Source organism: Rattus rattus, chromosome 2, assembly GCF_011064425.1.
Source record: "Rattus rattus isolate New Zealand chromosome 2, Rrattus_CSIRO_v1, whole genome shotgun sequence".
NCBI classification, from domain to species: Eukaryota; Metazoa; Chordata; class Mammalia; order Rodentia; family Muridae; genus Rattus; species Rattus rattus.
Genome location: NC_046155.1, coordinates 179,710,928 through 179,727,418, shown reverse-complemented (window position 1 = coordinate 179,727,418; position 16,491 = coordinate 179,710,928). Strand labels below are relative to the sequence as shown.

Sequence of the window (16,491 nt, the reverse complement as noted above, 5' to 3'; positions counted from 1 at the left end):
CAAGCTTTGTATCTGTAGTATAGATGCTGCAACTCATAGCATTCAAGTCTCAGTCAAGGTGGTCCAGGGAGCCTTTGTTGGCACTGTGTGGTGTAGCAACATCCACACAGCAACGTACACAAGTTACACAGCCAAGGTTGCAGCGGAGCCGTAATGCAAAATTGGAGATTGCTGCCAGAAAAGCCTCAGGCTCATTACGTGTTGAAATCTGAATTTTTAGTTGTACATTCAGGAGCCTATTGTTTGCATTTTTTCAGTGTTTATATTCAGTGAGGCAACTTAAGAAGCTGTAATTTAGAGTTCACTGGGGCTTATGGTATATGGACTGTTGGGGACACACCTGACTGTGTCTGTGCCTTTAGGGGCTGGAGAAATCAGCTACCATAGTTGCACACTCGGGGTATGCCTTGAGTGTTCAAAACGACCCATGCTTACATAAAGGTAGTCTAATTTGAGTGTTTTGACTGACGATTCTTTTGCTAAAGGTAGCCAGGCAGCAAGAGAGGGAGAGGGGAGAGACTGAAGCTGCCATCTGGAGGCTTGAACCACTCCACCCAACATGTTTGCCTAGTAACAAGAAGTGAAGAACACTAGAGGCGCTGCTATGGATTTTAACAACTTTACATTAATAGTTGTAATGGCTTTTGTTTGTATGTTTGTTTATTTTTGAGACAGGAGCTCTACATAGCCCTGGCTGTCCTGGAACTCACTATGTAGGCCAGGCTTGGCTCAAACTCAGAGATCAGCCTGTCCAATTTATCTCCTGAGTACTGGGTTTAAAGGTTTGTGTCACCATGGCCAGCGAGTAGTGACTTTAAGAGTATGCTTTAATTACACCGAACATCTGCCTTATCTGTTCCGAAGCTCCTATGTGTCAAACACTCTTTTGTCATTGAACATAAAGTCCTGAATAGGGTGAAGATGTGTAGTCTTGGAATGTTCAGCCTTGTAGACACAGGTAGACACGGGGTTAAGGTGGGTTATGTCAGGAAGCTAAAGCATGTAATTGGTTACACATTGAAATCACAAGTACACAAATCAAAATCAAATATTTTTATCCTATCTTTTTCTGTGTCCCTGATGCTTTCTAAATCTCACTCGTCTTGAACTCCTGGACCCAAACACGAGGCCGAGAGGTTACTAATGACTGTATTCTAAAACGGAGGACATCAACTAGGGAAAAGAGCCGCGACCAATTGACCTACTGGAAAGGCTTCTTGTCATTCTCTTGTGAAAATCTTGATCTAGACTCACCTAGCGAGGACTACATATCCCAAGTGCCATTGCGAGGGGCAACTCACCCACCTCCGGTATAAACCGGAAGTCACTGACGCTTCAGACCAGTCTTGGTGGAAATGGGCTGGAAGTTGGATAGGTCTGGGAAAACTGCCAGGAGCGATGTCTTGATCCGCGCAAGTGTGGTCTGGCATCCGTGGTACTGACACATGTGTTCTGTGTGAATGTGGGCATGTGGGACTGACTGGAAGGAGACGGCGGGAAAGTGTGAAACGGGATGCGTGGTGGGCGGGGTATGTGTCTCCTGGCTTGCTTTCAAGTTCCAGCAGGGACTACTGTGTGTACTGGAATGAGTGAAACACTGATACGTGGTTGAGGCGATACCTTTTCACCTTCAGATACGTGGTCTCAGATGGCAAATTCAAGAATCTAGAGATAGTGTGCAGGCAGTTTAAGTATTTCTTGCTTGACCTTTCTGGAGGAGACAGAGCTCAGGACTTCTCTAAAAGCAATTTTTACTTAGGTAAAAATGAGAGATAGTTTGGGTCTGGCTAAAAAGGTGAGAGGTTGAGATTTGAGAAAGATGTTATTTGGAGTGCCAAGTGTTAGAGGGTGTCGGTGGTCTCTAGTGCTGGTAAACTCCAGTCTAAAGATTTGGAAGGTCACTTTGGTTTATACTGTGGAGCCAAATTCAGGAAGGTACCTAGACTTGCTCAGAATTACTTAACCAGACTCTGCTACATTCTTTCAGGGTGCTGTACACTGATACCGGCTTTTAGTTTTTCACCCGTCAGCTCCTTGTCCTGTCACGGGAGACTAAGACTTGGATTGGAGAGGATATTCACAGCTTTATTTAGAAATGTCAAGGGATTTCCAAGCTTTATTCCATGTAAGAATTTATTCACCTTTCCCAAGGTTACTTGCTTCCTTTCTCTCACTGCCCACCCTAGTAACAAAGAGGAAGGGGCAAGAATTGTTCATAGTCCTCTGAGCCACTTAACTGTTCCATTCATTCCAGCCCACTATGCTTGCTTCCCTGGACAGAGTTACAACGGCTAGTGTTTATTATGTGGCAGACACAGACTGGGTCTCCTGGTAATTCTAAGACCTTTGGGGAAGGGAGTATTAAGAAGTAGAAAATACTTAGTCACTCTTTTTTTTTTTTTTTTTTTTTTTGATGTGGACCTCAGACACTCTTTCTTTTTAATAGATAAGGACTCTGAAGCACAAAGGGGGCAAGTAATCACCAGGAGGTGAAAGGCAGGATTAAGAATCAGCAAATGATGACTCCAGCGTCCCCCCACTTTTCTTGCTGTCATGAAATCTCCTCAGGGCCTGTATAAGGTAGGTATTTTTTAATACCCTTTGACAGCTGTTCCAGATGGTTAAGTAACATCAAGAGTTCAGACTTCAAACTTCCACTCCATGAGTTTTTGTCTTTTATGACTGTAATGATTTGTATATGCTCGACTCAGGGAGTGGCACTATTAGAAGGTATGGCCCTGTTGGAGTAGATGTGTCACTGAGGGTGTGGGCTTTAAGACCCTCATCCTAGATGCCTGGAAGTCAGTATTCTGCTAGTAGCCTTCAGATGAAGATGTAGAACTCTCAGCTCCTCTTGCACCATGCCTGCCTGGATGCTGCTCTGTTCCTGCCTTGATGATGATGGACTGAACCTCTGAACCTGTAAGCCAGCCACAATTAAACGTCCTTATAAGAGTTGCCTTGGTCATGATGTCTGTTCACAGCAGTAAAACCCTAACTAAGACAATGACTCTTAGTTCTTAGGCTAAATGGAGAACTCTAATATATTCTTCATAAGACTTTCATAAAGATTAAATGAGCTCACACATCCTAGGTGCAGTCCCTGCCACATATGAGTTCACTTAAGAGTTCATTTTATTATACTAATCTTTTGAGAAGGCGATGGAATTTGTACTAAAACAGTCAGAATCAGGGGCTGAAGAGACATATCAGCAGTTAAGGGCACTTGCTGCTCTTGCTGAAGACCCAGGCTCAATGCCCAGCACCTACATGGTGACTCACAACCATCTGTAACTTCAGGTCCATGGGATCCTATGCTCTCTTCAGACATCCTCGGTTCTGCATGCATGCATGTGGTGCAGATAACACAATTCGGGCACACACGCGCACATGCACACACACACACATGTGCACACACACACGTGCACACACACACATACACACACACACACATACAATAAAATAAATAAATAGTTTAAAAAACTTTAGAATTAATACAGCTGGGCTCCCCCTTTGTAATTAAAGGAACGAGTCAGAGTAGGTAACAAGGGACTTCTTCAAAGCTCATTTGCCATGAAGCAAACTGAAAACTGGGTCTCACGACAGTTCTCTGAAACTCACAAGGGCTATTTGTTGTATTGAAGTTACAGCCTTTGGGGAACATGGCTCATCAAAGCTGGACTAGTTAGTTTCATAGAGAGGTGTATTTTCAAGTAGTGTCTACTTGAATAAAGAGTTCTGGGGTCTAGCAGACTTAGCTTGGTGACTATTTCTCCTTACTTATAGGCTGTTTGATTTGTAAAAAAGCTTTCCCAGGGATTTCATATATAAAATGGTGATGTTATTCCTCTTTTTGAAGATTCTGAAAAATAAAAGAGTATTAAAAGGACCGGAGTGATGGCTCAGTGGGTAAGAGCACTGGCTGCTCACCCAGAAGACCTGGCTTCTGTCTACACCCATACTATGGCTCACAACTGTCAATAACTCTAGACACATGGTAAGCCAGTGCTCTTTTCTGGCCTCCATGGGCCAGGCTGGCAGGTGGTACACACATATACATACAGTCAAAACATCCATACATATAAAATGAGATACAATTTTTTTAAAAATTAGAAAAAGTATTAAATATGCATCATATTCTTTACATCGCTGTTCATGAATGGGTCTGGCTGTGGGAAACATCGAAGGATTGGTTGGTTGTGTTCAACCTGCAAATCTAGAGTGGAAGGGAATTCTTAGCTATATTTAGGTTTCCACTGAAGAGCTGATCAGTTGGACTCAGTGTCTTGGTCTGGCTTGTGTGTGTGTGCGAGCATGTGTGTGTGTGTGTGTGTGTGTGTGTGTGTGTGTGTAGTGTGCTGGTGTGTTTCTGAGTTGTATCTGCAACTTGATCTCCACAACTTCTTCCTCAGTTGTATGCTCTCTAATTGAAGTCCTCCTACAAATGAAGAACCAGGAATAAGTGTAAGTGACAGAATCAAGTTGGTTAAAGACCTGTCCCCATTGAGCAAGTCAGTAGTCCGTATTCTTTCTTTCCCTACTGAAATAAAGTCTTGTGGGATTTGGCAGTGTTTGTTTCCCTTTGTTGTACTTTCTTCAGAAGGCTCCATTTCCTAAGATGTCCACAGCCTCTCCAGACAGTTCTGCCAACTTCAGAATCAAGTGTTCCAGTACCTGAGTCTGAGGGGAACATTTTTCATTCAAACCACCAGGAAGTCCATTTCACTTAAACTCCTTGCCTCCTTGGTGAAGGATCTTTGTGGGGGATGTAACAGCCCAGTTTGACTCGCTGCTGGGAGGGGAAAGTGGTCAAAGGACTTGCAATTCCTGAGCTGTACCTGGAAAAAAGTGTTTTTCCATTGAAAAAAATGCGTACAGCCTAAGCAGGCGGCAGCTGGTGAGTATCTCACCTGGGTCCTTCAGACCTTTGGGATTGCTTGCACATTCTTTTATCCCGTAAATGAGAACAGTGCGACTCTTTGCCCTAGAGCCAATGACCCCAGGGACCTTGGCTAAGATTTTGTTTGTGTCATTTTAGGGCTTAATAACGTTCACAGATGTGGCCATAAATTTCTCCCAAGATGAGTGGGAATGGCTGAATCTTGTGCAGAGGAGTCTGTACAGGAAGGTGATGCTGGACAACCACAGGAACCCAGTTGCCGTGGGTAAGGGTAGCACTGGCACTCACCGTGACTGCGGATCTTCTTAGGTCTTTATCAGTTTCTGACACTATCCCTCTTTAGACCAACAGTAGCCCTTGCTTACAAACTTCACAGTCAACTTTCATATTTTATATGCATGTCTCTGTATTTCTTTTTTTAAAAGATTTATTTATTTTATTTTTTGCATCTGTGAGTGCATAGAGGTCAGATGGGGGCATTGGATACCCTAGAACTGGAGTTATGAATGATTGTGAGCTTCCATGGGGGTACTGGGATAGAACCTGGGTCCTCTGGAAGAGCAGTCAGTGCTCTTAACCACTGAGCCATCTCTCCAGTCTGAGGTCTTCTGCATTTCTAAAACAAATGTGATTTTCCTGGAGCAAGAGAAGGAGCTGTGGGAAATAGAAGGAGAGATGTTCAGAGGTCTGCACCCACTGGTGATTAAAGCTGGAGAAGTCATACTCAGGAGCTTCTTCCCTTTGGTGTTTGTTGCCAGATTCCTCTCTGACTCTCTCTCTACTGGTTATAGTAGAAGTTCTTGTGTTTCTTCTCCACTGATACAACCTATCACATTTACCTTTATTTATTTCCTATGCATACCAAAGTCTGTTTCTTGACTTCTGTTCCACTGATGTTCCCATAGTTCTGATCAGGTGGTCTTGAGTCGTACAAGGAATGGAGCTGAGCTTGAGCCAGTGAGCAGGTCAGGGGCAGTATTCTCCCTCAGTTTTACTTCACCTCCTGCCTGGGCCTTGCCCTGATTTCCCTTGCTGATGGACTGTGACCTGGAAGTGTAAGCTGAGATAAATCCCTTTCTTTTCAAGGTTTAGAGTGTTTTGTCACAGCAGCTGAAAAGTGGGACAAATAGGCATCTAATTCGAGATAAAGAACAGAATGAGGGCTGGGGATTTAGCTCAGTGGTAGAGCGCTTACCTAGGAAGCGCAAGGCCCTGGGTTTGGTCCCCAGCTCCGAAAAAAGAACCAAAAAAAAAAAAAAAAAAAAAGAACAGAATGAATTAAGGAATTAATGAATTAAGGAATGCCAGAATAAGTTATCAATACTCACTGGTGTTTCTAGAGATCAGAGTAGGAATAAGTGAATGGGGAAACTGTATCTAATGAAATCAAGTATGCTTGTCTTTAAGAAAAGCAATAAAACATGTAAATTGAGGACAAGTGAGTGGAAATATACAAATCCACAACACAGAGGACTTAAAAGAATCGTATGAAGAGTTAGGGTGTGGGTTTACCTATGCAAGGCCTTGGATTTGACCCTCAGTGACTACCCCTCCCCAAGTTTAAATAAATAAAATAAAATCATAAACATCTGTCACTAATCTGAAAGCCTAGGTGGAAAGGGTGGTATTGTAGGAGAGCACAGAGGCACAGAGGAGCACAGCAGATACAAGAGAGAGATCAGAAAGCAACACAGGAAGTTGTTTCTGAGCTGCCGCCTCCCACCAAAAGAGGATAAGCCACAATCTAAATGGCTTCACAAATCCATAAACCCTTAAAGGAAAAATGCCCTCCACATTACTTAGAATGAAACTTGGGGTAAATAGTAAGAAAGCAAGCTGTGGTCAGAGAGCTGGCTCAGTGGTTAAGAGCACTTGCTGCTCTTGCGAAGGACCCGCGTTTGGTTCTCAGCACCAAGTCGGTGGCTCACAGTCATTTGTCACTCCAGTTCTGATGTACACTTCTGGCCTCTTCGTGTACCAGGCACGTATGTGGTATATACACCTACACGCAGGGAAAACTCATACACATAAAGCTTTAAAAATTATTTTAATATAAAATGAAAAAGAAAGCTTACCAAAATCATTGTTGATAAAGACAGCAGGCTCTTTGACAACAGAGTTTACCAAAACCACCAAAAATGTAAGTTTCAGATAAATTCCAAATACTAATATTGGTGCAAAGGAAAGGCTGTACATAATATTGTCTTGTGGCCAGTGCTGGTTCATTCCAGGTATGCATGGATGGTTGTGACATCTGATTTCACTTAAGAGACGGTAAAAGCCACAGGCCTCTTCTGGGTTCCAATAACCATTTGATTGGTGGGGTTTCTTTCTAACACCTAGTAGAGGAATTGTCTGCCACTATCTTTCAGACCTGGAGTACATGTGGGTGACTAAAGAATTACATTCAAATCAGGACACATATTCCAAGGCGAGAATGGTGGAGAGACTTACAGAGTGTGCCCTGGACTGGTGCATTAGGTGGAAACTGGTGATGTGAAGACTTTGTGAAATGTAATCAGTTGGTCAGAAAGCACATCTTAGGCATGAGATGCTCTCACTCATAGAGAAGCCCTTATGAAAAGGGACTATGACATTATCTTACCTAAGAGAATGCCTAATTTCAATACAGATGAGAACATACATTGTCATGAACAAATACATACAGACTTTGGAGAAAAACAGATAGAATTTAATGGTCGTGAGAAACATTTAACAGAATATCAACCCTTCCTCTTCATCAGAGAACAGAGGGCACTGGAGAGAAGCCCTATGAATGTGTTGACTGTAGGTAAGCCTTTAGTCAGGGTTCCCGTTCTGCTTAGCATCAGAGAATGCACACAGGACAGCCCTAGGGATATGAATGTGGAAAAGCCTTCGGGCAGAGTGCCTGTCTTGCACAGCGCACTCAACCTGAAGGGTCATCCTGGGGCATTTCTTTCTCACTGCCTGCCACCAAGGCCTGTAGTTTCAGCCTTCAAAATGCCCCTTTCGAATCCACATTATATCATTGTAGTGCAAGATACAACCTTGTCATCTGTGTTTCTGTGATAATGTGAAGCTATTGTCCATCTTGTGCTTGCTCTAATGCCATCTAATAAGTGCAGTTTTATCTTTCAAAAATAAAAATATACGATCATGTTTTTTTTCCATTTAGAATATATTTTAAACATAAACAGGCAAATATTAAAGGCTTACTATGCAATCCTGGGTGTATAGTTAGTGCTAAATGAACGTTAGCTATTGGAGTAAATGCTTCCTAAGGTTGCTGTGGTGGTACATGCCTTTAACTCTACCATTCTCAAGGCAAAGGGTCAGAGACAGGACGATGTCTGGGAGTTCAGGGCCAGCCTGGTCTGTATAGTGGGTTCCAGGGCTATGCAGTGAAACCTTGCTTTACATGGAGCTGTGAGAAAAAGATGGCGGACCCCAACTAGGAACCCTACAGTCTTGGAACAGAGGGAAGCCTTTGCTCTCCAAGGTGGCAGTAAAGGTGCCCCAGGAAGTAAAATAATGGCTTACCACTCTTTGTGTAAGAATGTCAGTATCACAGATAACACTGTTGATGATGAGTCCTCCTCACCTGACAGAATCAGTCAATTAGAATAGCATCCTGTTGTTGTTACTGTGAAAGGTTTCCCAGGGGACAGTATTAAAAACAAACGAGAAAGCTTCAACAGGTGAATAGCTGTACCGCGTCAACTGAACATGTGGCTCAGTGCTTTAACCTCTAAAATAGCATGGATGCAGCTGGGTGTGGTGGCGAACGCCTTTAATCCCTGTGCCTAGAAGACAGAGATGGAACTCTGCGGGTTTGAGGCCAGCCTGGTCTACACAGTGTAGACCCCTTTCAAAGCAAGTATTAGGGAAGTGAGATGTGTCTTATAGAAATAGTTGGGTGAACATGTTTTTCAAGTTAAATAGTCATGGATAGTGCAATAACTCCAATGTACTTTGCAGTGGACAGCCTGAGTCTGACTGTACATATTTGTGATTATAGGAAGGGTTGTAGTTTACTGTTCATGACTGCTGTACTCATTCTGGTGATAGTGAACATTTAGTAATGATCAGGTAGAGTTTTGGGTGCTGGGGATAGAACATGGTACAAAATGGACATGGTTTCAGATTGGTTGGGAGAAGACACACACCACAGTGCTGTGTGATAAATACATACTGTGTGCCATAAAGATAAATTTGAAGGAGGCTGTAGGGAGTACTGGGTGTGGGAAACCTTGAATGACATTGGAGGCAAAGGACGAGGGAGTAGCTAGAGCCATCAAAACCAAGGTGCAGTGAGAGCATGACAGGCTCATGGTAAATAGTCATGGTATGAGTGTCTACTGGGGAATCCGTGACCTAAGGAGGACCATGAGAATCTTGTCAGTCATGGTGCTTAAAGACCTGAAAGTGGGCTGGGCAGATGGCTCAGCACCTAAGAGCACTGGCTGCTTTTCCAGAGGTCTTGAGTTTAATTCCCAGCAACCACATGGCAGCTCACAACCATCTTAATGGGATCCAATGCCCTCTTCTGGTGTGTCCGAAGACAGCTACAGTGTACTCATATACATAAAATAAATCTTTAAAAAAATCTTAAAAAAAAAAAAAAGAACTGAAGGTAGGGTTTAGTTTCTAAATTGTGTGTGTGTGTATGTATGTATGAACATGTGCATGTATGAAGGTGTGTGTGTTAGGTGCATGTATGAAGGTGTGTGTGTTAGGTGTGCATGCATGCGGGTGTGTGTATGTTATGTGTGCATATGTATGAACATGTGACATAGCACATGTGGAAGGTGAGAGGACAACTCTCAGGCATTGGTTCTCTGCTGCTGCCGTGAGATCCAGGATTAACCTCAGGTTTGTCAGGGCCTTTGCACAGACATTTTATCTGCTGAGCCATCTCACCAGCCCAAATTGTCTATGATACGGGAAGTTTTACTCAGATTGTGTGTAGAGCTTTCAGATTTCCTATGCTTAATTTCAGGGTTTTCGCTCACAGTAGGGAAGAGATGGGCTAACCAAGCGTTATTGGGGTACTTACCTCTCTAGAAAAACACAGATTTGTGGTTTCACACAGGAAAGCCTTCTAAGAGACTGAAGACTTAAATGTAAAAGAAGTACAAGGGAAATTGACAGGGCTGTAATTAAGCATTACAGGTAACCCAGAAGATGACATTGATTTCTTTGAAATCGATGTGAGATCTGTCTGTCTGTCTGTCTGCCTCTCTCTCTCTCTCTCTCACACACACACAAGACAAAGACTACTCTGAAGAAACAAATGTGGGTGGCAAAGGGGTATGGCCCTTGATATTCAAAGTCATATTACAGGGCTGGGGATGAGCTTACCTGTAGTGTACTTGTCTAGGTTGGGCAAGGCCCTGTGCTAAGGCCTAGCAGCAACATTGGCAACTGACATGGGAAATATAAGCAATTAGTGGGAAATTTCCAGGATTATTTCCTGGAAATGATAATTTGCTGGTAATCAAGGAAATGCATGTTAGAGTGATGATATATATCCCCCCCAACAAATTCAACTTCAATTTTAGAGATATGACAATCTTCAGTTATTAGTGACTTCATGAAAAATAAGAATTTAAAAAATGTTGGTTATTTATGCTACTACATTATGAGCCATTTGAATTAGAATTCTTTAGAAAGTATACAAAGGTAGGTGGGATGGCTTTATTCAACTTGATACAATCTTGAATTACCCGAGAAGAGTGTCTTGAAGAGGTTGCTGGCTACATTGGGTTGGCTCACAGGTCATCCCAGTGTATGTATGTGGGGATTCTTAATTGCAGTAATTGATGTGGAAGGACTTAGCCCACTGTGGGTGGCACCATTTTCTGAGCTTGGGCCCTAGATCGCTTAAGTTTAGAGAAAGAGAGCTGGATTAGGTATGGTACAGCCATCCTGTTCTGCTCTTGACTATAGGCGTGATGTGGCCAGCTGGTTTAGGTTCCTGCCACCCTGAGACTCCTGCTATGATTCTATGGTTCCTGGTGGTGTGTCCCAGAGAATCTGTGGCCTGGAGTCAATATCCCGAGTAATATTTTAATAAGCATCCCTAGCATTGCTAGTCCTTTGAGAACTGCTATAATTGTTAAAAGCTTGTAGGAAGAGAACCTCCATCTTTGCTCATTCTACAGAAAGCAGTGATACCAAGGGCAGCTATGTGGAGGTCCAGGCACAGTAGGGTTTATAAACTCATCACGATTGGAGCTCCCATTGTCATGCAGAAGATGTTATGACAAGGTGTGCAAATTTGAAGTGCGGTTGGAGAAGAAGCAAGAGGGAGAAGATTCGGAGCCCAATTGAGTAGCTCCAAGCAAGTTTTATTTGACCCCCTTGTACCTTTAGTTCCTCATTCTAGAAACGAAAGAATAATGAGAGACACTTAGCAGTTTGATGAAGGATTAGACGGGAGAAGAAAATGCTTCAAGGCATGGTGAGATTTCTTAACATCTACTGCCAATCCTGATAACTTGAGTTCAGTCCTGGGACCCATGTAGTGGAAGAAGAGAACCGGTTCCCTGAAGCTGTCCTCTGAGTGCCACAATGTAAGTTAAAAATAAGTTAAAAACATTAACGCTGCATTACAAGTGGGTTCTGATCTGTGAGGCCATTTTAGGACAAAGGTTCCTCATATCTTTGATGATGTACCTCTCCCTGGTGACCAAATCTTCACTTATTTAGGTATGTATGTATGTATGTATGTATGTATGTATGTATGTATGTATGTGTGTATGTGTGTATGTGTGTATGTGTGTATGTGTGTATGTGTATATTAATTAATTAATTAATTAATTCATTCATGTTTTTAGGAAGTGGATTTTATTCCAGTGACTTTTTCTTTAAAGAGCCTGCATAATTCAAAACACACATAACTCAAGGCTAATTCTGACAGACAGTAATAGATATGCCTATTCTTCACTTAAGGGGATACAAAAGACAACAAAGGTACTACTTTACAAGATAGTTTTGGTTACATTTTAAAGTATAGGTATCTGAAGCATTTTTAAATTGCAAACCTTTTTATCATTAAGAAAATACCACTTGAGCTGGAGAAGTGGCTCAGCGGTTAAGAGCCCTGACTGCTCTTCCAGAGGTCCTGAGTTCAGTTCCCAGCAACCACATGGTGGCTCCCAACCATCCATACAGGGATCTGATGCCCTCTTCTGCGTGTCTGAAGACAGCTACAGTGTACTCATATGTAACAAATAAATAAAACAGAAAAAAAATAAAATACCATTCAAAGTTCATCTTTTCAAGTGTTCAAAGTAATATGTAGTAATGATATACCTTTATAAATTAGCAATCACATCCCTCTCTTTTTCGAATTTAGTTACTGGTTTGAGGTTAGGGGCCGTGTGTCAGCACCGTGGACAGCGCACAGATGCAAACCTTTAGTGTATGCATGTTTTTGACTGTACATGGGTGCATGCATGTATGAAGGTGCACATGCATGTGGGATACCAAAGTTGATGTCAGATGTCTTCCTCAAGCACTCTTCACCTTCATATATCAAGGAAGGGCTTCTCACTGAACCCGGAGATCACCATTTTGGATAGATAGGCTAGCCTGCTTGCTCTGGGTTATCCTCGTGTCTGCTTCCCACACCACTGGGAATAGAGGAAGGCTGCCATTCTCACATGGCATTCACATTGGTGCTGGGGATCTGAATAGCAGTCCTCACACTGTCATGGCAGGTGTTTTTATTTATTGGGCTACTTCCTTAGCTCCCAGTATCTACACCTTTCTTATGACCCCAGCCTACAACATAAAAATAACCATAAGAACTCAGGATCACACTTTACTATACTCAAAATCAGCAACCTGAACCAGAGGCAGGTCATTCCAGTTTTTTTTTTTTTTTCCTGCATTGCCTTCCAAGGATGTTTTAGAAATTCAGTTAAAAAAATTTATAGAGGGTGTAATAAAATTTAAATATATCTCCAACTTTATATATGAAGGTGGAGAGTACTTGAAGGAGACATCTGACCGTACTCTACTGAGGACTAAAGCTGCCTCTTTAAAGTGACTCTGCAGTTTTTGTCTTAATTAGCTTCTGTCCTGTGCTCTCCACAGTCCACAGAGAACTGTGTTTCCCAGCAACAGCGGGGGTTTTTTCTACTCAGGTAGTTACTTGAGGTGTCTGTATTGGAGGTTAAGGAGCTCTCTCTGTTATACTGCATAAAATCAGCACCAATATAGGTCATGTAGTAACTGGTCCCAGGTTGGGGCAATTCATGGTGCCGTGAGTCAGCACCGCGGACAGCGCACAGCTTGCTGTCGTTTTAGTCCGCATACATTGCTCTGTGGTTCAGCACCACGGATAGCGTAGCCGCTGTCTGGTGCGTTATGGGCCGTGGTTCAGCACCACGGACAGCATACTTTCTTGGTTTCAGAACTGCAGACAGTCCCCAAAGCTGTTTAGCTCTGACCAACACTAAAGGAAAGCAGTTTCTGCAGTGGTTGAGTAGTTGAGTGGTTTCTGCAGTTTCTGGCTCTTCCCTTCCACCCCCAAACTGGTTAGGACCAGAGACAACTCACCTACAAATGGTTCAACAGGTCAGACATATTCCACTGGCTTAGCACAGCATGCTGCTCAAAGAGGACTTCCAGCATCAGAGATCAAATTGCAGCTTTTTTATTTTTATTTTTTTGAGCAGTATCCTAAGCCTACTTTTCCAATCTCCGAGTCGTAGAGTTTTCTGCTTGGGGATATTTGTTTCCTTCAAGGATGTCTTGGACCTCACCCACAGAAGCACAGGTCTGGGTTTTCACTGCAAACAAACAAACACTGATACCACTCAATATACTACATGACATTCAGTTGCATGGACGCATGACCCAGCTCTTCCTAGATTCATCCCTTGCTTTTATACCTCAAAGCAATCTGCTTACCAGCCTTCTTAGCTCCAACAGTATGGTGAGTATCAAATATACCCACATTTGTCATCTAATGACCACTGCACTTCAGGCCACCATTTCCTCTCACAACTGTCACTGCAAGAGCCTCTTATACAGTCTTTCCATCATGCTCCCTTCTGTTGCATTCCCCACACAGAGATTTTGGGCACACTTTCATAATGTAAATTAGAGTTCATCTCAACACTCCTCAGTTCTCTGCTACTGCTTCCCAAGCAACCCACAATCAAACCCAACGACCTTCCTGTGCTTTCAAGTCCCTGGATGCCTTTCAGAATTTATATCTCACTTCTGTCCCTTGTCTAGCCTCACTACCCACATTGTTCTCTTTATTCCTTTGTGGCTTTATTGATTCATTCTGCCATGGGTTCTTATTTAACTAGCTCCATCCCATCTTTTAGGTCTTAGTGCAAGTGCCACTTAGGTCTTCTCTGGGCTCTGGTAGCTCAGTGTAAGAACACTTGTCTATCATGCATGATACCCTAGTTCTATTTCCAGTAGCCCCCCCCCACTGATAGAAAGATGACAGATGATAGATATGTAGATGAGTAGGTAGACAGACTCTTGGAGTCACTACCACACTGAACCATCTCATAGGGTTTAGTATGAGTTACATTTTATTGCTTTGTGTGTCTCTTGTGTACTTTCATGACTCAGTGGGTAAAGGTTATTGCTGCCAAGCTTGGGAGGGAAAGAACCAATTCCAGCAAGTTGCCCTCTGCCTCTCACAAGCATACCATTTCATGCACATGTGTAATGCACACACTCAATAAATAAAATAAATGTTATGTGTATCTTTTTCATTTTTTATTGGATATTTTCTTAATCTACATTTCAAATGTTATCTCCCTTCCCTGTTTCCCCTCTGGAAACCCCCTATCCCATACTCCCACCCCCTGCCTCCATGAGGGTGCTCCCACCCATCCAATCCCTCCCACTTCCCCACCTTGGCATTCCCCTACAATGGAGGAATCAAGCTGTCAGAGGACCAAGGTCCTATCCTCCCGTTGATGCCCAACAAGGCCATTCTCTGCTACATATGTGGCTGGTGCCATGGGTCACTCCATGTTTACTCTTTGGTTGGTGTTTTAGTCCCTGGGAATTCTGGGGAATCTGGTTGGTTCATATTGTTCTTCCTAAGGGGTTTCAAACCCCCTCAACTACCTTTCTATAACTCCTCCATTGGGGACCCCATTCTCAGTCCAATGGTTGTCTGAGACCATCTGCTTCTGTATTTGCCAGGCTCTGGCAGAGCCTCTCAGGAGATATCCATATCAGACTCCTGTCAGCATGCACTTCTTGGCATTCCCAATAGTATCTGGATTTGGTGACTGCATGTAGGATGGATCCTCATGGGTGGCAGTCTCTGGATGGCCTTTCCTTTAGTCTCTGCTATACACTTTGTCTCCATATTTCCTCCTGTGACTATTTTGTCCTTCTAAGAAGTACTTAGGCATCCACATTTTGGTCTTTATTCTTCTTGAGCTTCATGTGGTCTGGGAATTGTACCTTGGGTATTCTGAGCTTTTGGGCTAATATCCACTCATCAGTGAGTGCATATCATGTGTGTTCTTTTATGTTTGGGTTACCTCATTCAGAATGATATTTTCTAGTTCCATCCATTTGCCTAAGAATTTCATGAAGTCATTGTTTTTGATAACTGAGTAGTACTTTATATGTAAATGTACTACATGTTCTGTATACATTCCTCTGTTGAAGGACATCTAGGTTCTTTCCAGCTTTTGTCTATTACAAATAAGGCTGCTGTGAATATAGTGGAGCATGTGTCTGTGTTATATGTTGGCATCTTTTGGGTATATGCCCAGGAGTGGTATAGCTGGGTTCTCAGGTAATAATACTATGTGCAATTTTCTGAGGAACCTCCAGATTGATTTCTAGAATGGTTGAACTAGCTTGCAATCCCACCAACAATGCAGGAGTGTTTCTCTTTCTCCACATCCTCACCAGCATCTGCTGTCTCATAAGATTTTGATCTTAGCCATTCTGACTGGTGTGAGGTGGAATCTCAGGATTGTTTTGATTTGCATTTCCCTCATAAATAAGGATGTTGAACATTTCTTTACATACTTCTCAGCCATTAGATATTCTTCAGTTGGGAATTCTTTGTTTAGCTCTGTACCCCATTTTTTGATAGGGTTATTTGATTCTCTGGAGTCTAACTTTTTGAGTTCTTTGTATATATTTGATATTAGCCCTCTATTGGATGTGGGATTGGTAAAGACCTTTCCCCAATCTGTTGTTGGCCATTTTGTTCTATTGACATTGTCCTTTGCCTTACAGAAGTATTAGTTGAGTATAGTTTTCACTATTCTGTTTTTTTTGTTATTCCAAATGAATTTGCAAATTGCTCTTTCTAACTCTATGAAGAATTGAGGTGGAACTTTGATGGAGGTTGCAATTTATCTGTAGATTGCTGTTGGTAAAAATGGCCATTTTTACTATAGTAGTCCTGCCAATCCATGAGCATTGGAGATCTTTCCATCTTCTGAGATCTTTGTTTCTTCAGAGACTCAAAGTTCTTGTCATACAGATCTTTCACTTGCTTGATTAGAGTTATACCAAGGTATTCTATATTACTTGTGGCTGTTATGAAGTATGTTATTTCCCTAATTTCATTCTCAGCCTATTTATACTTTGAGTAG

At 42.5% G+C, this 16,491-nt stretch overlaps 1 protein-coding gene across 1 annotated transcript in view; it reads left to right on the top strand.

The window, feature by feature from the left end:
• Positions 1–1,117: 1,117 nt before the first annotated feature.
• Smim17 (small integral membrane protein 17) overlaps positions 1,118–16,491 on the top strand; it is a 44,355-nt gene continuing 28,981 nt past the window's right edge. Inside the window, exons 1-2 of the mRNA XM_032894611.1 lie at positions 1,118–1,435; positions 2,447–2,580. The gene's annotated coding sequence lies outside the window, so the exon portion shown is untranslated. The remainder of the gene's footprint in view (positions 1,436–2,446; positions 2,581–16,491) is intronic.